The 26,137-nt window shown below is 32.4% G+C and overlaps 1 pseudogene; it reads right to left on the bottom strand.

The window, feature by feature from the left end:
• Positions 1-203: 203 nt before the first annotated feature.
• LOC112940106 (gibberellin 20 oxidase 2-like) overlaps positions 204-26,137 on the bottom strand; it is a 53,840-nt pseudogene continuing 27,906 nt past the window's right edge.

The raw sequence follows: 26,137 nt of genomic DNA, 5'->3' as shown, positions 1-26,137 counted from the left end.
GCTAAATTTTACATTGCTCTATAGAGCTTTATTATATTTTCTAACAAAAGACATGTATTTGCATACTAAAAACCAAACTGAAGTAGATATCACCTCCTAAATAGTTTAAAACCTAATTGAATTATTGCAAAATTAATATTTATATTTCTTAATCAAAGATTCAACATGAGTACAAAAGATTCCAAAGTCTTGAATCTTGAACTTTATATGTATAACTCTTTAGCTTCTACATTATTGCATTGAAGCCATATCGAAAAAGCTTGTAGAGTGTTCGTATCAGCTCTGTGATGTTGTTGAGTAAATTAAAGGAGAGCAGGTCATGTGAAGTTAGGATATAGTCTAGGATTTTTGTTTTACACCAATTCAGTTGGTAACTCACCACCTTATCTTTGTCTGGACAAAGAAAGAAAAAAAAGTGATTTTGTAGGACTCTTGTTATTAATCACTACTTTATGCAAGCAACTTTTCTATGTCAATACGATAGGGTCTGCATAATGACAAATGTCGAATATGTTATATTCAATTTTTAAGTCTATGAACTCATGATGTATACAATTTCACGTCCTGTTGAAAGATATTATAATGTTTTACACCGCGACAATGTATTATCTGTTTAATTGATTATGTTTATTATTTTTATGTAATACATAATACATTAGCTTACTATATGGGACTAATTTGTAATTTTTCATACCATAAATGTGTCGCCTATATTAACCACAAAAGCATTAAAATTTGAATAAATGGAGTACAATTTGTCATCCACAAAAATCAGAAGTCCTTACTTGAATTCAGCCATAAGGCATAAAATATTGAATTAAATAAATAGGATACATATTTTAATAAGATACAATGTTTTAATGTATTCATTGTACTTTATGCACAATAACATATTATCTCATTTTAATTCAATAAATATAATACTTAAACTATTAGGATACAATATCTTTGATGTAAAAAAAATTAACATTTGCTGAATCTGAACAGACTCTATAAGTTAATTAATTTTAATTTATCTATCAAAGTATACATCTTAAAATTAATAGTATTTTCTAGTATCACCTATAGTAATTCAGTTAGCTTTGCTATAGTATTATTTTAAAAAATGAAAGTTATTTGTGTTATTCAACCTGTATTATAAGTTTAGCCTAAAATGACAAAAACAGAATAAGATGAAACAGAAAGTAAATAGAATAGTAGAAGTAATCCGAGTCCACAGAAACTATTGTGTGTCCTTAAGAAATTTAATTCCCTCACTGTACCCGAGGTTATGGATTAACTTCTCCCAAGATAAAACAGATTAATCCGGTTAAAGAAATAGCGGTACCTCAAATTTCATTAACTTCAGCGAACTTCAGAACAACAACAAGTCGAACAGACTCAGTCGATCGACACTTTGATTTGTTTAAGAGAAAAAATTTATCAAAGAGCAGAAAAAAATTCAGTTTTTGAAAAACGAAAATTGACTTCCTTTATAGCCATTTTCAGCAAGAAACATGTTCGTTCAAAGAAATCTGTTCAGACCCGTTTTATCCAGAAATTTGTGTCTTTTGGAAAAAATAACAACTTTTCAGAAAAATGTGTCTGTTATGAAAATAACGACTTTTCGGAAAGCAACAACTTTTCGAAAAGAGTAACAACATTTCGGAATGTTACCGTTACCTGCAAATTTATAAGAGATAATATTAACAGGATTTTTTTGATTTAACAAAAACTGATTAAATAAATTTTGTCAAAAAAATTTATCAATCAATCATATCATTTGTCAAATCCAAATCCAAAGCAAAAGCCAAATCCAAATCCAAAGCCGAGCGAGCGACGACGACGGCGCGAGGGGGCATCTTCTTCTTAGCTCTTTAAGAAGTAATGGAAATATTTTTTTATAGAAGGACAACAATTTCCCTTTCTTTTGCCGATATGGGAGAAATGACTTTTTATTTCCACTTTGCAAATGACATTTCATTTTCCCTCCAAAAAAATTCCGTCACTTTTTCATATTCACTCTTTTGTTTTCCCCTTCACACTTGCTAAACCCAACAATCCCCCACATGAATGGGGAAGGCTATTGTTAAAACATATGCATGAAAAAACATGATTGTCTTGTAGGTAAAGGTTAATCGCATCTGGATAAGTAGGTTCCCATTAAACTTTTCATAGTGAACATATATCGGATATACTCGGTCAATCGGTAGATTTGATATGTTTGAACCGGTGAGCTTTGGTGTATACCTAGACAACATATGTCATACAATAAACCCTTGAACTGTTCTTAGTTCTCTTATTTTGTTCGTTTCAGTCATGAACACATCTTGGATAGTAAGTGCTTAAATAACTGGCCTTACCGGATTCTCCTTGAAGCGGCTTACACTTCACACTTACATAGGTGATTTTAAAATGTGTTATCTCATAGATACACCATATAATATTACCTGTATCAAACTTAGAAACCATTAAAAAGTCCTTATGTCTTTATCCTGGTTACTAAACATTGTCTCATCATGAGAATGGACTACAAAACAATAATTTTTTTGACAATGTTGAACCGTCATGAATGACTTTGTTTGATCTCTTTGAACCTCGATCTTGGGATCTCCATTCTTCTAGGTAGAGTTACCGCCCCGATGACTTGTTCTCGGCCATAGTCGCATTCCCGTCAATGATTTCTCAACTCCCTCTTTAGTTAGGACTTTTGTAAGTGGATCCGACACATTATCTTTTGAATTCACATAGTCAATTGTGATAATTCCACTACAGAATAGTTGTCTCATAGAGTTATGTCTTCGACTTATATTACAAGACTTGCTATTATACATAATGCTTCCAGCCCTTCCCATTACAGCTTGACTATCACAGTGCATGCATATAGGGGTCATTGGTTTGGCCAAAATGGAATATCTTCTATGAAATTCCAGATCCATTCAGCTTCTTCATTTGACTTGTCTAAAGCAATGAATTCAGACTCCATTGTAGAGCGAGCTATACATGTTTATTTGGATGATTTCCAAGATATTGCTCCTCCACCAATAGTAAAAACGTATCAACTTGTGAATTTTGTTTCAGTTGACCCAGTAATCAAATTTATATCATTATATCCTTCGAGAACGGCCGGATATTTGTTGTAATGTAAAGCATAGTCTTGAGTTTCATCTAAGTATCGCAAAACTCTCTTCATCACCAACCAATTACTTTGATTAGGATTACATGTATATCGACTCAACTTACTGAAAGCTCAAACTATGTCTGGTCGTGTACAATTCATGACATACATTAAGCTTCCCAATACTACTCAAATTGAGACTGACTTTCACTTTTGTTCCTTGCAAGATGAAGGTTTACATCAATTGGAGTCTTTGCCATTTTAAAATTAAAAAATTTGAATCTTTCAAGTATCTTTTGAATATAGTGAGTTTGAGACAATGTTAGACCGTTATAAGTTTTAAGAATTTTAATTCCTAATATTACATCAGCAACTCCTAAATCTTTCATATCAAACCTACTAGCGAGTATACGCTTTGTAGCTTTTATATTAGCAATGTCTTTGCTCATTATAGGCTTGTCATCTACATAGAGGAACACAATGACTTCCTTATTTTGAGTATCTTTAATGTAAACACATTTATCATATTCATTGATCTTAAATCCATTTGACAACATGGGTTGATCAGACTTTGGATGTCATTATTTTAGTGTTTGTTTTAGTCCATAAAGTGACTTAATAAGTTTGCACACGTTTTTTTCTTTACCAGGAACTTCAAAACCCTCAGGTTGTTCTACCTAAATTTCTATTTCCATCTCTCCATTTAAGAAAACTGTTTTCACATCCATTTGATGAATTTCAAGATAGTATACTGCAGCTAGTGCCATTAACATCTGAATTGATGTAATCCTAGTCACTGGCGAGTATGTGTCAAAATAATCAAGACCTTCTTTTTGTCTAAAACCTTTGATAACAAGTCTTGCTTTATATTTGTCAATAGTTTCATCATCTTTCATCTTCCATTTAAATATCCATTTTTAACCCAAGGGTTTATTCCCAGGAGGAAGATCAACGAACTCACAAGTATGATTGCTTAAGATTGATTCAATTTCACTATTAATAGCCTCATTCCAAAAGGTTGAATCGCTAGACAACATTGCTTCCTTGAATGTTTGAGGTTCACTTACAAAAAGAAATGTTACAAAATCATATCTAAATGAAGTAGATGTCCTTTAACATTTACTGCGTCTTGGACTTTCTTCACTAGGTTCATTCTCTTTTGTTTCTTTTCTAGGTTGTTTAGACCCCCCACTAGATGAATCAAGTTTTGTTTTATACAGATAGATATGTTCAAAAAATTCAACACTATCTGATTGCATTACCGTTTTATCATGAATATCAAGATGTTCGGATTTATGAACCAAAAAACTACATTCCTCGCTATTTGTGGCATATCCAATGAATACACAATCCACAGTCTTAGGCCCTATTTTTACCCTCTTAGGTATAGGAACTTTGACTTTGAATAGACACCCCCACACTTTGAAATATTTTAAGTTGGGTTTTCTACCTTTCCATTTCACATATGGAATTACATTTGTCTTTGAGTGAGCCACTCTGTTAAGTATTTGATTTGTTGTAAGGATAGCTTCCCCTCACAAGTTTTGTGGTAAACCTTAACTTATAAGTAACGCATTCATCATTTCTTTTAAAGTTTGGTTTTTCCTTTCTGCAATTTTATTAGACTGAGGATTGTAGGGAGTAGTAGTTTGATGGATTATTCCATTTTCTAAACATATTTTTGCAAATGGTGATTCATATTCTCAACCTCTATCACTACTGATCATTTTGATCATTTTATCTAACTAATTTTCAACTTCAGTTTTATATTGCCTAAATGCATCTATTGTTTTATCCTTACCATTTAGCAAATAGACATAACAATATCTAGTGCAATCATCAATAAATGTTATGAAATACTTTTTCCCACCACGTGATTGTGTTGACTTCATGTCACAAATATCAGTGTGAATCAGTTCTAAAGGATTTGAATTCCTTTCAAAAGATTTATAAGGATGCTTAGCATACTTAGATTCAACGCAAATTTGACATTTTGATTTATTGCACTCCAATTTTGGCAAAATATTTAAGTTAATCAGTTTCCGCAAGGTTTTGTTATTAACGTGTCCCAAATGTTCATGCCATAGACATTTAGACTCAAGCAAGTAAGAAGAAGAAAAATCTTTTTTCATATCAACTGCCATTACATTGAGTTTGAAAGGTCATCACTAAGGTAGCCTTTTCCTACATACATATCATTCTTTCTTACTACTACTTTGTCAGAATCAAACACATTTGAATCCATTCTTTGTCAGAACTAGAATTGAAACTGAATTCTTTCTCAATTATGGAACATATGAGACTCTATTCAAAGTCACCACCTTTCCTGATGTCATCTTTAATAGGACTTTTTCAATTCCTTCCACCTTTGCAATTGCGGAGTTTTTCATAAACAACATCTCATATGTAGGTGCTGGAGTATATAATGAAAATAATTTTTTGTTAGCAGAAACATGGCATGAGGCACCAGAATCTATTCACCATTCTCTTGGATTTCCAACCAAGTTACATTCTTAAAGCATTGCACAGAGATCGTCCATTTCTCCTTTGGATTAAACCAAGTTTGCTTGATCCTTCTTTTTTTTGTCCTTCTTAGGACCCCGGCATTCAGTACCCGTATGACCATGTTTACCACAGTTGAAGCAGTTTCCATTGAATTTCTTCTTAGGATGATTGCTTTTTGAACCAGATGTTTTCTTTCTTTTCTTTAAGTTTGTGGGATCTTCTTCAACAAAATTTACTCCAGATATTGCTGAATTACCACGTGACCTTTTTTTTTTAGCCTTATTATCCTCTTCGATTTTCAACCTTATTATGAGATCTTCAACACTCATCTCCTTGCATTTATGTTTCAAGTAGTTTTTGAAGTCCTTCCACAATGGAGATAACTTTTCAATAATTGCAGCCACTTGAAAGGCATCATTCACAATCAATCCTACATTAGAGATTATGTTAGTATTAAGAAAAAACATAAAATTTCTAACATAGAAATTAAATAAATTTATACCTTCAGCAATAAGATCATGGATTATGACCTGCAGTTCTTGAACTTGGGTGACGACGGTCTTACTGTCTATCATCTTATAGTCCAGAAATTTTGCCACAGTGATTTTTTTCAATTCCGGCATCTTCTGTTTTATACTTCTTTTCTAAAGCATCCCAGAGTTCTTTTGATGTTTTGACATTATTGTACACATTGTACAGATCATCTTGCAGGACACTCAGAATATAATTTTTACAGAAAAAATTTTAGTGTGTCCATGCTTCTATTACAAAGAATCGATCATCGGACGGAGTTTCATCTGAAAAACAAGAACATTCTCATTAATGAACTTCTGCAGACTCAACGTAGTGAGATAGAAGAACATCTTCTGCTGCCATCTCTTAAAGTCGACTCCAGAAAACTTTGCAAGTTTCTCAGCCGGCGCAAAGGCAGCATTTGAACGATTATGTGCAACCGATGTTGTTGCAACACTTACTGTTGTAGCACTTATTTGACTTGAATTAGTCATTTTTCTTTTTTCTATAAAAAAAATGGAAGATAATTTAAGTATTTGAAATACTAAAAGTAAAGAACAAATCTTTACACACACTATTTCTGATTTAACGATAAAGTTTTTGTGTTCTTTTAATCGGTAATCGGATGAATTTTAAAATTTCAAGCAGAGTAGAAAACCATAAAGGTTTTAATCTCCAGAAACCTCAAATACAGAAATTGATTAAATTTCTAAAGATTGTTATTCAACCTGTATTATAACGTTAGCCTAAAATGACAGAAAAATAAAAGATGAAACAGAAAGTAAATAGCATACAAAAAGTAAGCTGAGTCCACAGAAACTACTGTGTGTCCTTAAGAAATTTAATCCTCTCACTTTACCCGAGGTTATGGATTAATTTCTCCAAAGATAAAACAGACTAATCCTGTTAGATAAATAGCGGCACCTCAAATTTCTTTAACTTCAGCGAATTTCAGAACAGCAACAAGTCACACAGACTCAGTAGATCGACACTTTGATTTGTCTGTGAGAAAACAATTATGCGGAGCAGGCAAAAAATTCATTGCTTCAAAAAATGAAAATTGACTTCCTTTTATAGCCATTTTGATCAAGAAATGTGTCTGTTCAGAGAAATCTGTTCAGACCCGTTTTATCCAGAAAGTTGTGTCTTTTGGAAAAAATAACATCTTTTCAAAAATATGTGTCTGTTATGAAAATAACGGCTTTTCGGAAGGTAACGACTTTATCAATCAATCACATTATTTGTCAAAGTCAAAGCCAAAGCCGAAGCCGAAGCCGAGCGAACAACGACGACGATGCGGGGGGATATCTTCTTCTTAGCTCTTTAAGAAGTAATGGAAGTGTTTCCTTATATAAGGACAACAATTTCCCTTTCTTTTGCCGATATGGGAGAAATGACTTTTCATTTGCACTTTGCACATGAGTTTTCATTTTCCCTCCAAAATAGTTCTATTACTTTTCATATTCTCTCTTTTCTTTTCCCATTCACACTTGTTAAACCCAACTATTTGTAGCTATATAAGGAAATCTATCTAAGGAAAATCGATTGGAAATTATTTTTAAATATATTTACCTATGATTATGTTATATTTTTCTATTATATTGAAGAGGCAAGTTGAGGATGACCAAGGGAAATTATGTAATTTCACACTAACAAAAATCTATCAAGAAAAATAATAAATTATTCTAGAGACATCTTTTTATATATGACGTGAATAATGATCAAGGACAAAAATATAATTTCACACTAACAAAAATCTACCAAGAGTAATAACAAAAAAATTAATTAGTTCTACAAACATCTTGAGTTATTATTATTACTATAAACTTATTTTGTTGTTACTTCACTTTCTTTTCTTTTGTGAGTTATTGTGATATCTATTTTATTATTACTCTATTTTACTATTACTGTACTTTAATTCTTAATATTTTTCAACTCATTATACTTGTATAAAATGTTTACTTTTTATATCAAAATTTATCATGAATTAATTATTTTCATCTTTATTTTTGTTCTTTTAATATATTTGAAAATAAATATGTGTGATAAAATTAAAGATATATATTAGATTGAAATTAAAGAAAAATATGTTAAAAAGTAACTTTGCAAATAAAAATGAATAGGATTATATATTTGTATTAAAGACGACCAAAAAAATGTAATTTCATTCTAATAAAAATCTTTCAAGAATAAATAATCTAGAAATATCTTTCTATATATGAAGTGAAATCAAAGGTAAAAATATAACTTCATGCAAACAAAAATCTACCAAAAATGATAATAAGATAATTAAATAGTTCTAGGAACTTCTTTAATTATTTTTATTACCATTATTACCTCTTTTTTTATTTCTTTATTTTTTATGAGTTATTGAGATATCTATTTATTATATAAAAGTAAATAAACAATGATTAGGCTTAGCTCTTTATAATTATATATCAAGTATAATATTAGGTGAAATCAATCAAAATTAAAACTAAAAATTATATGTATATTTATATTTTGTGTATTGACTTATTTTAAAATTTTTGTGATCTTAAAAATGCTTTATAAAAAATTTAAAATTCAGAAGTTATTTTCTTTTCAAATGAAATTTAAAAAATAAGTTGATATAAATTGAAAAGGAGGGAGTCATATATTAAAAATGAAATATAGTGATTTGAAATTTTTAGTTCTTCAGTTTAATTTTAAGTTTTTTTTGTATATTTAATAATTACATATAAAAGAAGCTTAAAAACAAAATGTAACAATTTAAAATATTTTTAGAAAAACACAGTTAAAAAATAATGTGATTTGGTTGACTCCCTTATTTTTATCGAAACAAAAAAAAGTTGCATAGATTTTTTGAAAATAATGTACGATCTAAAAAGTGGAATGAACCACTGTACAATGACAACCAAAAATATATGTAAGAACCATATAAGAAATTTCATTGATTTTCCTAAAATCACTTGTATCACATAAAATTAAACAAATAGAATAACATATATTATTCGAAAATGACATAAAAGGTATATAAATTAACAATTAAAAAAATGTTTTTTTTAAAACACATATAAAAATATTAGTTCGATTTTTCAAATTTCATTTGTGTCACATAAATTGAAAGAAAAAAAATAACATATGTTGGGCCTACATTCTAATGAATATTAAAATTCAAACTACAGAAAAATGAGCAGTAATAAAATAAAGAACAACAAAAGAAAGTGTCAATAGAAAAAAAGTTTGTTGAGAGATATAGAGGACGAAAAAAACTAATAAATAAATAAATTCAATAAAAACAACTAGAAAAAAAATATTTGTTATTTTGTGGGGTTAGAGTTTTCTTTACGGCATGATATTAAGAGTGTAGTATCAAAAAAATTAATTAATGTAATTTAAAAATAACGTTACAATAATTATTAGTGTATATAGAAATAAAGTTTGGCAACCAACTGCATTTTAGTAATTTTAACATCATTAAAAGGCAAAGTAATAATTGTGTAGTTAATAGTCTAAATGAAAATCTAAAACAACCCATACATGTCTTAACATTTGTTATGGGCCCACAAGGATATTATTGTAATTTTATTAAAATGAAGAGTTTCTACTCATTAATTTCTCACAAACAATGATAAATATTAACCTTGTTTTGACATATTTTATGAAGAAGACTTTCAACTAATTAAAATAAAATGTGTTTGAATAGTTAAATATTTTGTTCCTAGAAATACATTAAAAGGTTATTGCGTAAACATATTTTTAATATTATGTTACCTAATGTAATCACTACGTTCGTATCTAGATTATTAAAATAGTCTTTTATATAAAGAATCAGTATTTTCTAATTAATTTAAAGAAAATATCAAATTTCGTGACTAAAAGAATGAACTATTTTTTACTATCAAGAAATCAATAATATATAGTGTACTCATCGAAAGATTAAAAATAGAAAGTTTTCATTTCTATATTTTCTTAATATCAAATATAGTAAAATATTTAACAGAGAAAATTTGACAAGGAAAACGTTTACATTCAAATTCTAATGAATGTTAAAATTCAAACTACAGAAAAATGAGTACTTAAAATAAAGAAGAACAACAAAAGAAAATTTCAATAGAAAATGACTTCGTTAATAAATATAGAGGAAGCAAAAAAAACTTACAAATAAATAAAATTAGAAAAAAACAACCTGAAAAAAGTATATTGGTTATTTTGTGGGAGTAAGATTTACAGTTTTCTTTACGGTATGATATTAAGAGGGTAGTATAAAAAATTTAATTAATGTAATTTAAAATATAACATTACAGTAATTAATATTGAATATAAAAAGAAAGTTTCTTTCATGATTGTTTTTATTCTTATGGAGTTAAAAATTACTTTTTTAATAAATACTTTCAATATTTAGAATATAACACTACGACAATTGTTATGTATCTAGATATAAAGTTGGTTTCTTGATTGTCTTTATTGTAATGAAGTTAGGAATTATTCTTTAAGTATTTCTATTTAGCGAAGACAATAATAAAATATATCACAAAATTCATCGACAAAGTCTATTACAAACACAATCGTATACATAAGTTGAAGCAATAGATATGTGAAAGACTTTGAATCGATCTTTACGAATTGATTGATCAATCATTAGTATTTTATCATATTCAAAGTTTATGGTGTAAATATTACAAATCAAAGACAATAACATTGTGGAAAAAAATACCACTTATGAATACATATAAAGAGCGATGAGCTTTTTCAAACATATCAACATTTAATATATTTCTCATCTACGAAATGTTTTAACTTATAGTCTAATGCATTTCTCTATTTCCTTGATGCATCGAACTTTTTAGAGTTTCTACTTTATAATTTAGGTTGTAAAGGACATATTTATGTCGTATGACCTTTTGAAAATGATTATAGATTGATATATTACTAAATAAAAAATAGTATAAAGTAAAAAAATCTCATGTCTTTTGTGGCTAAATACATCATATCCAAGAAGTTTCTTCTATTACAAAAATCTCAAATTTTTCATTACTCTTGAATACGTTCCTTGATTGCAATATATTACAAATGACATATTACTTTGGGTGAGGGATTTATTTGAGAGGGATTTTGTATGCATTTGAGAAAAAATAGATATATTTGAGAGGAAATAGGGATGCATAAGAAAGAGTATTATAATCACTAAGTTGTAGATTTATGTAGTTTTTCAACAATATGTAAAAATTTTATTGGGTACGTATCACGGGCCATATATTATCTACTACGTATAGGTATGTCTATCTACATTCTAGAACAAAGTTATATCCTAATTTTAAAAATTATAGTTTTAAATGTTTTAAAGAAACTTTTAAAAAATGAAATACTTTTAAAGATATTTTGTACCATAGATTTCAAATCAGAGATGGAAAATTTTTCCTCAAAAAGCTTTGAAATATCTCTACCTATGATTATGCTATATTATGTGCGGATATGTCTATGTACATTTTATTTTAAAAAAAATATACCCCAATTTTAAACATTATTCAGCCATTCTTAGCATTTAGACCATTTTTTAACATTTCAAATATTTTTAAAGAGATATTTCAAACTCTGATTTGAAATCTTTAGTAAAACATATCTTTGAAAACATTTCCTTTTCTAAAATTTTCTTCAAAATAGATAAAACTCGTTGGCCATGAAATCAAGCACTATTATGCCCTTCTCAACAAATTCTTAGGATATTTGAGAACATTTTATGAAATATTTTATATATGGTAAAATATATCTTTGAAAATATTCCCATTTTTAGAATCTGGTTCAAACAACATATAATCTTCTATCAAAATTTTAAGCATGCTAAAGCTTGAAGGACAATCAGGTTCAAGTGAAAAAAATTTGTCTATTGTTTCATCTGAAGATGATGAAGCATGGGAGAATTTTGCCCCAATGAACAGGTATGTAGTCAAAAGAACTCAGGACTTCGTTCCTTCAAATTTAAATGCCTTTTTTGGGGGGCCATTAAAGAGCCTTGTAAAAGTTAGAGGGAGTAAAGTCTCTCTAATCGTTAAATAATTTTTTGTATTCGATCTTGATAATTCACACGAAGTTTTTCATAACATTAGATATGCTCTCAGCCTGGTTTTTACCCCTGAGACACAAAGGGATATAGAAGTACCGTAGGAATGGTTTGAGGGTCTACTGCTAGGAAATCCATCAGCATACAGACACTTTACGATGATAATTTTACACATGTATAGGTTTGGTTATGGAAGCTATGGAAGTACCAAATTTCAAAACCTATACATTTTCCTAGTCCAGGGCTTTATCACTAGATCGAGAGAAAAATGCAAAGGTTTAAGCATTTTGGTACTTCCATAGCTTCCATAACCATACCGCTTCAGGTGTAAAATCCTCATCTTAGAAGTGTCTGTATGCTGATGGATTTCGTAGTAGTATCCACTCCAACCTTTCCTAAAATATTTCTATATCCCACGACTGTTTGAGTATAGAAAATAGGTGGAGAGCATCTTGAATATATGAACAACTTTCTGTTAAATATTAATATAAAATACCAAAAATGATGGAACTATTGCAGAGGCTTTATTTCCTCTCAGTTTTAGAAGGCTCTTCAATTGCCCCCCAATAATGGCACTCTAGTTTGATGGAACGAAGTCTTGAGTTCTTGTGACTGAAGACTTGTTCTTTGGGTAAACAATTTCCCTTCTTCATCGTCTTTCCCTTAAACAATAGACCAATTTTTCCCACTTGATCCTTATTACCCTTCAAGCTTTAGTATGCTCACAATTTGGATAGAATGTCATATGTTGTTTGAATTATATTTTAAAAAAGAAATATTTTCAAAGCTATATTTGACCATAGATTTTGAAGAAACATCATAAAAAGGTTCTCATTCTTCTTCTCCTCCTTCTCCTCTTTCCTCCTTAACCCCCTCATACTACTACTACTTCTACTCCTCATCCTCCTCCTTCTTCTTTTTCTATTTCATTGATCGGCTTCTTGCCCTAGCTTGACCTTCTCCTTCTTTCCTCCTCCTCCTATCCTACTCCTCCTCCTTTACCTTCGCCTTCTTCTTCTCTTCTCCTTCTCCTCCTCCTCCTCCTCCTCCTCCTCTTTGTTTTCCTTCTCCTTCTCCTTCTCCTTCTCTTTCTCTTTCTCCTTCTCCTTGTCCTTCCCCTTCTCCTTCTTCTTCTCGTTCTCCTTCTCCTTCTCGTTCTTCTTCTTCTTTTTCTTCATCATCATCTTGAATTGGGTTTCTTTTAGGGGTTTAAAAATAATGACTTAAGATGACTTAATTAAGAGTAAAGCATTTATATAGTTGGTCTAAACTAGGGTAAAACATGTCAAATAATAACTAATTTATTTATGAAAATTCCACAAAAGCCCTTCTTAAATGTTTGAAACCAACATTATGTCTCAACCATGAGAACACACCCATGTACCTTGAGTGGACCCACAAGGAATGCTGGTCAAGCATGGGTGGTGGTCTGTAACATTGTTTTTCGGATCCTGAACCACGACACCTCACCCAAGGGTGTGGGTTGTTCCTTTCGTGCATCATTGAATATGAGGAAAAATGTAGGGTCCTCCTTAAGGACGCTAGGTTGATCCTCGGGGGATCGTACCTTGACGTTCTAACCGAAACCCTTCATTTAATGTACGGGGAGTGACTACTTAACTCTCACTTCAAACTCTAGTTTAGCCTACTAGTTTCGTGGGTGTTAAACAAAAACTCTTAACCAATGATAATTACTCAAGATTCCAAGTTCTAACAATCAAATTATAGATTAGGGGAGAGATTATCTTACCTATAGCACTAGAAATTGTGGAAAATAGTCAAGAACTACTCTGGTTCACCTCTTAGATCTCAAGAACGTAATTTTCCAGTCAATAAGTATTTTGTGGTGTTTACAAGAGTTAACTAAGGCTAACCCGCCATAGCGGCCAACGTTTTGTGGGAAGTTACTTCGCTCTGGCATCTTGCACGGAGGAAGACGATTGGACTTTGAGTTCCGAGCTCCTATTTCATGACACACCTTAAAACAAGATGTTCAAACACTACCTTTCCATGATAAGATCAACTTTGGAAATTTTACTTGCCGAGATTTGATTTCGTAAAGTCGTACATGCTCCTTAAAGTCTTGAATCCAGTCATTTTATCAAATTCATATTCAAACCCCTAGTCTATTAACAAAGTTTCCTATACCTCACCAGTCTTTCATCCAAGTCAAGCATAGGCTAGAAATTTCCAAGTCACTACTCAAAAGCTTTCTGGCACAAATTCCATTCCCATTCGTTTTTCCATAAAGACGGGACAAGTCATTACATATACTTGGTGAGGCAAACCCATTTATATTTGATGATTCCCATATGAAAATGAGTCCAACATTCCTATAAATTGTATATGGCTAGACGACGTTAAGCCTAGTTTTGTAGCACAAGAATTTAATGTTCCCCTTATTTACTTAAGGGGTTTCTTTTCTGTTGACACTTCCACCGCCCAACAAGAATCTAGTCTTGTTGGTAAAGTGTGCATCAGTCATTGTTTCTTTCTTGTAGTGAACCACAAACTTGATGCTAATCTCATCTTTAATTTCCATCTTTATATGGACATATTCTTTGACATGCTTTTCTTTGAAAAGAAAAAGCTAAAAAAAAAATTGGTGACCATTTTGATTATGCCAGAAGCTTCACTCAGAGCTTTCTTCAAAACATCCTCGGAAAGAGACACTCTCTACGACATTCTTGCTAAAGAAAGTTCATATCACATAGTTAAGGAGTATTTCCAAAGGATATTGGGTGGATATTTTATAAAACTTTTAAGGACAACTAACTATCTTAGTTCTCATCTTTTTTAAATTTTTTCTCGAACTTTTCTTTTTGGTATGTTTCATAAAAATGTATTTTTTAATTTTTTGGAATGACTGTATATGTTGCCGAAGACTTCAGCTGAAGTAAAGCTAACAAAAGGACTAATGGGAAAAGGAAGAACGAGTTAGACAAGATCTAGATTACGTGGTGTCTCAAAATAGTGCCAATGCTCATCAAGATTCTACAATAAGGAATGTGTCTATTTGACAACCTTTCCACTGCAATATCTTCTAAAGCATCTTGTTCAAATAAGAACTTACTAAAAATGGGAATTAGTGATTGATAAATTTTATAGCTAAACAACAAAACTCATTTCCGATCCTATTTAGTCACAAATTAATATAAAATTTGTTACCTACAAACAATCTGACAAAGGTTAACGACAAAGTTCGTTGCTTCGAACTATATATAATGGAGACACTACCATAACCTAGAAGTCACGAGTACAAAGGTGTCGATTTTGAACGAGTACCAGTCCTGTTAGTGGAACACAACAAGACGTCTCAATAGAAAAGAATAGCTAACATATATAGAAGGAGAAAGGATGATAAAAAATCTTCAGTATCTTAATTATGCTGAGACACAGTGTAATCTATATCTTGTCTGACTCGCTCTATTTTCTTACCTCTACCCTTTCCATTAGTCCATTCACTTTTTCTACTTCTACTAAAGTCTTTTCCCATAGAATTCGAAAACTTTGCCTTCTTTTATTTGATAAGGTTGTTATCACATGTCTTTTCTATAATATTTGGGGGAGGTTGTTTCTTAGGTTTCTGACATTCACTCCATTACTTCTTAATTAGGGGAGACTTTAATATCATTTCCACAGAATGAATTACTTGATTTTTTGCTAAAGTCAAAATATTAAATAATCAACCTTTGGCTGCTTGTGCGTATATTTATCTCTTACTTTTTATAATCTAGTGTCTAAAATTTTACCTTGCTATCATTACCAAACAATCTATCCAAGCATTCTTTTATTTTCTTGTAGTCTTTAATTCTTTGAAACTTCAATTTCTTCACTTCGAATATATTTTTTCTTATGGTGATTCCAAAAAATTTTTGGTGGTGTAAGACATATAATTCTCTTTAAAATAGTTGTTGACACAACAACAAAACAAATCCCCTTTTTGATCGTGGACTTCATGATTTTCTTTTTCTTAAGGTTTTTGATTTGTGCTTTGGTGAGATTAGTTTGTAACAAATTCATTTGATTATCCTATTTCACTGCTTCCTTCCTAAAGATAAAGGGCCTCAAAGTATTTTAATATTCACACAACTTATAATCGGTAATTTTAATTATTAAAAACAACACGAGTTATCCATGGAATTATTTTTTCTTAAATCCATCTCTTCACTCAAAGGTCCATTCAAAAAATCAGTTCTAAATCCCACCTTATATGTTTTTGTAAGAAAAGAAATGCAAGAAAAAAAACAATGGAAGAAAAGATGAAGGATAAATTATGTAACGCACTACATAACTTTATATTATTTACTAACAAAATATATGTATTTGCATACAAAAAAACAAATTGAAGTAGATATCACCTCCTAAATAGTAGGTATCGAAGTTAATTGAATTAATGCAAAAAGAATATTTATAGTTCTTAATCAAAGATTCAACATACATAAAAAAATATTCCAAGGTCTTCAATCTTGAACCTTATATGTATAACTCTTAAGCTTTTACATTATTGCCTTGAATACACATCAAGAAATCTTGAAGAGTGTTTATGAGCTCTGTGATGTTGTTGAGTAAACTAAAGGAGAGAAGGCCATATGAAGTTAGAATATAGTCTTGGGTTTTTGTTTTACACCAATTCAGTTGGTGGACTAACTACATTATCTTTGTATGGACAAACAAAGAAAGGAAGTGGTTTTCTAGGACTCTTGTTGTTAATCACTATTTTACGCAAGAAACTTTTCTATCTACGATACGATAGGGTCTGCAAAAAGACAAACACCAAATATGTTATACTCCATATGTAAGTCTAAGAACTCATGATGTATACAATTGCACGTCATGTGTAAAGATCTTATAAGGTTTTTCACCAAGACAATGTATTATTTGTTTAATTGATTATGTTTATATTATTTGTATGTACTCTTACCATAATTGTTTCACCTATGTTAACCACAAAAACATTTAAACTTTGATGAATGGAGTACAATTCGTTGTCCACACAATCCTAAAGTCCTTAATTGAATTCTGCCGTAAGGCATAAAACATTGAATTCAATAAATAGTCATGATTTTAAAAATTGTTTTATTTAAAATAATTATGAATCATTGGACGGATATCATTAAATTAAATATGTACTGAATCAACTGTAGACAATCAACTGGAGAGATTAGTGTACTAGAGAGAATCCTCTTCGATTTACTTAACCATATTCTCCTTTATTAACGGTCAAATTTTCTCGTTTATAATTTCACATATGTAGCGGATGAAAGCACCACGTGGACTTCATTCTTTGTTCTTTTAATGCTTTCTTTGTCGATTTGTAAGAAAAAATCGTAAATTAAGTATTATGGAACATTTGACTTTTTTTTGTGATTTCTTTGTTTTAATTTGTTTACTTTCTTTTAAGGTTCTTGTTTATATATATTCAAAAATTACATAAAAATTTATAAATTACACAAATTAAAAGATTATAAAAAAGGTATTTAATTTTAAGAATTTTATCAGTGTTACTTAAATTAAGGCAAAAATAATAATATGTACTATTTCAAAATGACGTAAAAAGTTTTATAATCCCAATTATCAACAACTTGATTAAAATACTATATAAAAAAATTGATTGACTCTTGAAATTTTATTATGTGTCACTGAGACAAAGAGATTAATATTCATTGTTTGAAAAGATAATGCAAGTAATAATTAGCAATTTAAATTAAAAAGATCGATTGAATTTTGAAATTCTCTTAGTGTCACATAAATTGAGAAAAAAGAGAGTAACATATATTATTTAAAAGATACATAAACGATATTATATATCATAAAAATTAAAAACTTAAGATTTTTAAAAGTCATGGAACATTTGGTTGACTTTAAAAATTATATCGATGTTGTATAAATTATGATAAAGAAAGTGACATATATTATTTGAGAGCAACACATTATTTATAATATGAATCACAATAGTTAGCAAATTGAAATATTTAAAAATTGAAATAATTCTCCAAATTTTATTTGTTCCGCATAATTAAGAGAGAAAAAATATGTTTGACCCGTGTTAGCACGGCCTCGTATATCTAGTATATCCGATAAAGGTAATATTTTCGACAAATATAGTCAAATGTCATCCTAATATGTGCAAAGTATGTTTTACTTTTTCGATTTATTTTTACTTGTTCAATTTGAATTTCACAGGCCTCTTAAGAAAAATATAACTCTTTCGACTTCAAGTTAACTGAATATTGAGACATTTTGTATATTTTAAATTAATTTAACTATTCCATTTTCATCACAATTTTTTCAATTTTATCATTTATGAGTTAGTATTGAAAATTAATTATTATAATAAATATTTTGTTATGTTAATCATAAATTTGACAATAATTAATAAGGATAAAAATGACAGATGAGAAGCTATGTTTAATTTACGTCTTAACCTGTTTTTCTTAAAGTGTGTGAAACAATTTAACAATTCAATTAATTTGAAATGCAGAGAGAATAATATATATGTATATTATCACAATATTTATATTAATTGATATATAATATATAATTTTATATTATAGAAAATAATTTGAGAATGAATAATTAAAACAACGTTAAGACATTCAAAAAACATTTTTTTCTTGATATGTGTTATGTTAAAAAACAAATAAAATTAAAAGAAAGGAGGATTGTTTATTGAGAATTATGTTTCAAACAAAACAGCTCAACATTAAGTTGCGTATCTCAGCGTGCCAGCAAAGTTGTTACTCCCTTTTCAGCTTCATTAATATTCAATGAAGTTCATACTCTATAATTTATTTTGGTAATCTTTTTTATTATTTTAAAATTTTGTAAAGTCAATTGCTATTATTTCTCCCTTCGTGAAACCATTTACATAATTTGGCGTGATTATTAATAAATGTGAACATAGTAACAATGCAATTATGATAATTTGAATATTGTGATAATTATAGGTAAGAGTGTTAAAAATAAATCCAAATATATAGTATTCGTTCAATTTGTCTATAATTTTAAGAGTTGGGCATCCACCAAAGAGCTGTTGGGCCAATCAAATCATTAATTCATTAGGTGTTCTATGTTTACTTTTATATAAATGCATTTTATTTTCTACATACACGCACGAGACATAAACACACACACACACATATATATGTATATATATATATATATTCTGTAACGACGTTAATGGGTGCTCGAGAACTTTGTAGACTCCATGTGATGCCCCCCCTAGAATCATGATAAATTGTATTAGGTTGAATCTCAACTCATTCAAGCCTAATCCATCTTAAGAGAATCCACAATTGTGTCCAATTCAATCTCTATTTTCAACCCGTTTAAATTTTTTACTAAGATATATTCTTATATTAAAGGTATGAATTGTTATCTATTTAACATTTTTAGGATTTGTCTATCCATTTATACATTCTTTTAGAAAAATCTTGAGAGGAAATTCGAATTTTAATTATAAAAGTTAAGTATCATCATTTTAAAATTATTGAGATTAATTGTGTCAAATGGAGCGTGTCAAGACCTAGCCAATTTTTAGCCCATTTGAACCCAACTCACTTAGGCCAAACTAAACATGTGAAGATCAAGACCCAATCCGATTTTTATCTCAACCCATTTTAATATCTCTAACTTCAATCTAACCCATCCATTTGACAACCTTAATTCCGGGATTCAATAAGTAAGGTTTAGTATCATGGACCTAGTAGGTAGATTAGAAGTAAAGATAAAATTATTATTCTCTTTCTTCTACAAGTGAGAGTTAGCACTTAGCAGGCCGCACACCATAAACATGTGTTTCACCTGCGTGCTAACTATATTCATTTGAAGGAGTATTTCTTTTGCAGCAACATTGTGATCATGTGGAACACATTGGTAATTTCTTCACTGCAAACTTTTTTTCTATCATTAGTGATTTGATAAATTGGTGATTACAGTTCTTTCAATTTCAAAATTTCATATGTTTAGAATAGAAAATCGTATCTTTGTTTTCAAGAATATTTTTGGGGCGAATTTCGGGACAGACGCATCAAAAACGCTTCGAGGCGTAAATTAAAGACATAGATTCATAAAATATATGTCCTAAAATTTGAATCGTAAGCCCCAAGCATAAAATGTATGTCCTCAGTGAAAAACGTATGAAGGGGCGTTCTTAGATTTTTTTAAAATGTTATTTTACATCATATTTTTGTAATGATATTTCTCAAATTGTAATTATAATATTTTTTTTCATTATTGACTATTTATACTTAGCTCAAATAAAAATCATAAATCATTGAAAGGTTTACTTTTGCTTATTGTATTGTTAATATGTCACGAACCAAACCGGGTTGCGACTGGCACCCACACTTACCCTACTATGTGAGCGAACCAACCAATCTAAACCTTAAAATTTCAATGTAATAACAACAGAAAATAATGCGGAAGACTTAAACTCATTAATAAAACCAATTCAATAACTATCAATATTCAACATCTATTATTCCCAAAACCTGGAAGTCATCATCACAAGAACATATACTTTAAACTACTAATTGTAAGAGTTTCTAAAAGCTAAAAATACATAAGAAGCTAGTCCATGCCGGAGGTTTAAGGCATCAAGACATGAAGGAGAAGATCCAGTCCAAGCTAGACGCGTTAGCTCACCCTGAAGATCCGGTGTGACGAAGACTGGCTTGAGTTACTGTTGAGTCGAAGATGACGGCACGTTTGCTGCACTCCACAAATAACATGAAGAAAAACATAAAAGTAGGGGTCAGTACAAACCACGGGTATTGAGTAGATATCATCGGCAAACTCAAAATAGGGAACAGTATGTATTAAGCAATATCATAAAATCAACTAATATCCTTAACATGCAGCATTTATAGTTACCATAACCCTTGGTTACAACACCAAGCACATCAATGAGGACTCACACCTCCTCATCATACTTATTTGGGAATTTAGTTCATTAGATTGGATATATTATCATATTTCAAGATTCATTATCTTTATTCCCCTCGTGTCGGTACGTGACCCTCCGCTCCTTAATATACTATCATGGTATCGGAACGTGACACTCCGATCCTCATATACTATCCTGGTACCGGAACGTGGCACCCGATCCATATTCTATCCTGGTGCCGGAACGTGACACCCGATCCATATTCTATCCTGGTACCGGAACGTTGCACCCGATTCATATTCTATCCTGGTGTCGGAACGTGACACTCCGATCCTCATATACTATCCTGGTACCGGAACGTGGCACCCGATCCATATTCTATCCTGGTGTCGGAACGTGACACTCCGATCCTCATATACTATCATGGTACCGGAACGTGGCACCCGATCCCCTAATCTCACTACTTTCGTTCATCAAGCCTTCTTTTATACCAAGGCATCATCATTAACAAAGTAGATTAGGGTTTTCTTTTCAAGATTTGGGATTCAATAGCTTCATCATGCCTATTTATTCATAATTACATAATCACATCATTCATGCAAGCATACAATTAAGCATATAGAAGGTTCACAATACTACTAACACATATCATTCGCTATTAAGAGTTTACTACGAATAGCATGAAAATCATAACCTGCCTCCACCGAAGAATTGAAATCAACAAGCTATCTTCTCAGAATCCTTGCTATCCTCTTCGTTTCTCTCTCTTTCTACTCGTTCTCTTTCTTTTTCTGTCTCTTTTTGTTCTTTCTTATTTTTCTTATTCAAACCCTCTTTATTTTACCCTAATTAGTATATAATTAAGAATAAAAGATGGCAATAATACCCCACTAATTAACTTAGGGTTACCTCTTTTAACCCCCAAGAATTTGAGTTATTAATATAAACCCACGAAATCTATAATTAAGGAAAGAATAGTCCCAAAACGTCCCTTAAAACGTGTAAGGAAATTATATTCTTCCTGGGATTTGCGCAACCTGTGACGGGCCGTCGTGCCTGCGACGGTCCGTCCTGCAGGTCGTCGCAAAGTTCAGAGAATAGATTTTCACTAAAGTCTCCGTGACGGTCCGTCACGCCTTTGACGGTCCGTCCTGCCATTCCGTCACGAAGTTCATAGAGTCGATTTTCAGTACCCGATTTCAGATTTTCTAAGTGTTTTGAAACAAGACCCTGCGACGGTCTATCGTGCCCATGACGTTCCATCGTGGGGTCCGTCGCTTCTGCCAGTTTTTCCAGAATTGAAGTCTGTTGCTCAAAACGACTAAACGGGTCGTTACATTAGATACCAATTTACCCATCGTTCGTCCCCGAACGATCAAAAGAAGGAAAACAAGGGAGAAAAGGAGTACCTGAATCTGTAAACAGATGTGGGTATTTTTCTCGCATATCCGCCTCCTTCTCCGAACTGGCTTCTTCAACCGGTCGATTCTTCCATTGCACCTTGATGGATGCAATCTCTCTTGACCTCAACTTGCGAACTTCTCTATCTAAAATAGCAGCATGCTCCTCCTCACAAGACAAGTTCTCATCAAGCAAAACTGAATCCCAACGGATAATGTAGTTTCCATCCCCGTGGTATCTTTTCAACATCGACACATGGAATACCGGATGTACTCCGGACAGCCCTGGGGGCAAGGCTAACCCATAAGCCACCTCCCCTACTCGCTTGAGTACTTCAAATGGTCCAATGTACCTTGGACTTAGTTTACCCCTTTTTCCAAACCGCATCACCCCTTTCATGGGCGAAACTTTCAACAAGACTTGTTCACCTTCCATGAACTCTAAGTCTCTAACCTTTCGATCTGCATATTCTTTTTGTCTACTTTACGCTGCTAGAAGCTTTTCTTGAATAGACTTCACTTTTTCCATCGAATCCCTCAAAAGGTCAGTACCCCAAGGCCTAACCTCAAATGCATCAAACCAACCAATGGGAGACCTACATCTCCTACCATACAATGCTTCGAATGGAGCCATATCGATACTTGAGTGATAGCTATTATTGTATGAAAACTCCGCTAAGGGTAGGAAGCTATCCCAATGACCACCAAACTCTATCACACACGCACGAAGCATATCCTCCAACACTTGAATCGTCCTTTAAGACTGACCATCGGTCTGAGGATGGAACGCAGTACTAAGGTCAAACCTAGTACCCAATTCCGCATGCAATGTTTTCCAAAACATAGAAGTAAACTGAGTACCTCTATCTGATATGATGGAGAGTGGAACCCCATGCAACCGAACAATTTCTAAGACATAGATTTTGGCTAACTTCTCTGCATTGTAAGTCACCGTGACCGGAATGAAATGAGCAGACTTAGTTAACCTATCAACAATCACCCAAATAGAGTCATACTTACCCATTGTCTTTGGAAGACCAACCACAAAATCCATTGCAATCCTTTCCCCCTTCCATTCCGGAATGGGCATTCTCTGAAGTGTTCCTCCGGGCCTTTGGTGTTCATACTTTACTTTATGACAGTTTGGACATTTGGCAATAAAATCCACAATGTCACGCTTCATTCTACTCCACCAAAAGTGTTGTTTTAGGTCACGATACATCTTGGTTGCACCCGGATGTATAGAATACCTGGAACTATGGGCCTCTGTCAGAATAGTGTTGATCAAATCATCGACGCGGGGTACACATACCATTCCCTTGATTCTCAAAACACCTTCCTCATCGATTTGTGCTTCCTTAGCCTCTCCTCGCAATACCTTATCTTGGATTCTTCTTAGTTTCTCATCATCAAACTGTTTTCCCTTAATTTTGTCAAGAAAAGAAGATCTTGACTCCACAGAAGCCAACAATCCTCCCTTCTCATTTACTTCTAATCTCATCAAGTCATTATCTAGAGTCTGAACCTCTCTAGCCAAAGGGCGTCTAGAAGCTTGCAAGTGAGCTAGACTTCCCATGCTTCCCGCCTTTCTACTTAAAGCATCCGCTACAACATTCGCCTTTCTCGGATGATACAAGATAGTGATATCGTAGTCCTTTTGTAACTCCATCCATCTCCTCTATCTTAAGTTCAAATCTTTCTGAGTAAAGACATACTGTAGGCTACGATGATCCGTATAGATCTCACACTTAACCCCATACAAATAGTGACTCCATTGCTTTAATGCAAACACCACCGCAGCCAATTCTAAATCGTGGGTCGGATAGTTATGTTCATGCACCTTTAGTTGCCTTGAAGCATAAGCAATCACACTCTTCTCTTGTATTAGTACTGCACCCAAACCAGAATAGGATGCATCACAATAAACAATGAAGTTCTTACCCTCTACTGGTAAGGTAAGGATAGGTGCGGTAGTCAACAAAGTCTTGAGCTTCTGAAAGCTTTCCTCACACTCATCCGACCATACAAATGGAACATTCTGCTTAGTCAAGTTCGTCAATTGGGAAGCAATAGAAGAGAATCCCTTGACAAATCGGCGGTAGTAGCTAGCTAACCCAACAAAGCTCCTTATTTCTGACACATTTGTCGGTCTCACCCAATTCTTCACTGTCTCAATCTTAGAAGGATCCACCATCACTCCATCCTTAGAAACCACGTGCCCCAAGAAGGACACTGCATCTAGCCAAAACTCACACTTAGAGAACTTGGCATAAAGCTTTTTCTCCCTCAACATTTCCAATACCATTCTCAAATGCTCTTAATGTTCCTTCTTGCTCTTTGAGTATACTAATATATCATCAATAAATACGATCACGAAGAGGTCAAAATATGGCTTAAAAATCTTGTTCATCAAGCTCATGAACGCAGCAGGGGGCATTCGTTAGACCAAAAGACATCACTACAAATTCGTAATGCCCATACCTCGTTCGAAAAGCAGTCTTTGGCACATCCGTTGCCCGTATTTTCAATTGATGATAACCGGATCTCAAATCAATCTTAGAGAAGACACAAGCACCTTGTAACTGATCGAACAAGTCATCAATGCGGGGAAGAGGATACTTGTTCTTTATGGTTACCTTGTTTAGTTGTCTGTAGTCTATACACATTCGAAAACTCCCATCCTTCTTCTTTACAAACAAAACCGGAGCACCCCAAGGAGATGCACTTGGTATAATAAAGCCTTTGTTCAATAACTCTTGAAGTTGTGCTTTTAACTCTCTTAACTCCGCGGGAGCCATTCTATAAGGGGGTATAGAAATGGGGCGTGTGCCCGGTTCGAGATCAATACAAAAGTCAATATCCCTATCCGGTGGCATACCAGGAAGATCTGCAGGGAACACATCCAGAAACTCACGAACTACTGAAACCGACTAAATCGAAGGTACTTGGGTAGAGTCATCCTTGAGATGTGCCAAGAAAGCTAAACACCCTTTACTAATCATTTTCTTAGCACGAAGAAAGGAGACGATGCGGACCGTATTGGAAGTGTAGTCACCCTCCCACACTAACGGGTCTGTCCCAGGCTTGGCTAATGTCACCGTTTTAGCATTACAATCCAAGATTGCAAATTGCGGAGAAAGCCAAGTCATACCCAGAATCACATCAAAATCATCCATTTTTAAGATAACCAAATCTACATAAGTGTTGCTCCCCACAAAGTTTACCAAACAAGACCTATATACCTTTTCAACTACCACAGACTCACCCAACGGATTAGAGACACGAATAGGCATATCAAGTAATTCACAATGTAAATTTAGACCATTAGCAAATGAGGAAGATACATAAGAAAACGTGGATCCAGGATCAAACAATACAGAAGCCATGCAATCACAAACCAGAAGATTACCTGTGATGACAGCATCAGATGCCTCCGCTTCAGACCGCGCAGGGAAAGCGTAACAATGGGCCCTATCGTTTGTCTGTCCGTTGCCCCTACCATGTTGTGATGTAGTGGCTCCAGGTTGCCCATCACCTCGGCCGTTCTGGTGAACACAATTACCTCGACCACCACGTCCTCCAGAATAACGGCCTCTGCCATGACCACCTCTACCTCTAACATTTGGAGGTCTGTAACTCTGTTTTGGACAATATCTCTTAATATGTCCAATCTCCCCACATCCATAGCA

Source organism: Solanum lycopersicum, chromosome 10, assembly GCF_036512215.1.
Source record: "Solanum lycopersicum chromosome 10, SLM_r2.1".
Taxonomy (NCBI): domain Eukaryota; kingdom Viridiplantae; phylum Streptophyta; class Magnoliopsida; order Solanales; family Solanaceae; genus Solanum; species Solanum lycopersicum.
The sequence above is the reverse complement of the archived record's forward strand: the minus strand, read 5'-3'. Positions and strand labels throughout refer to the sequence as shown.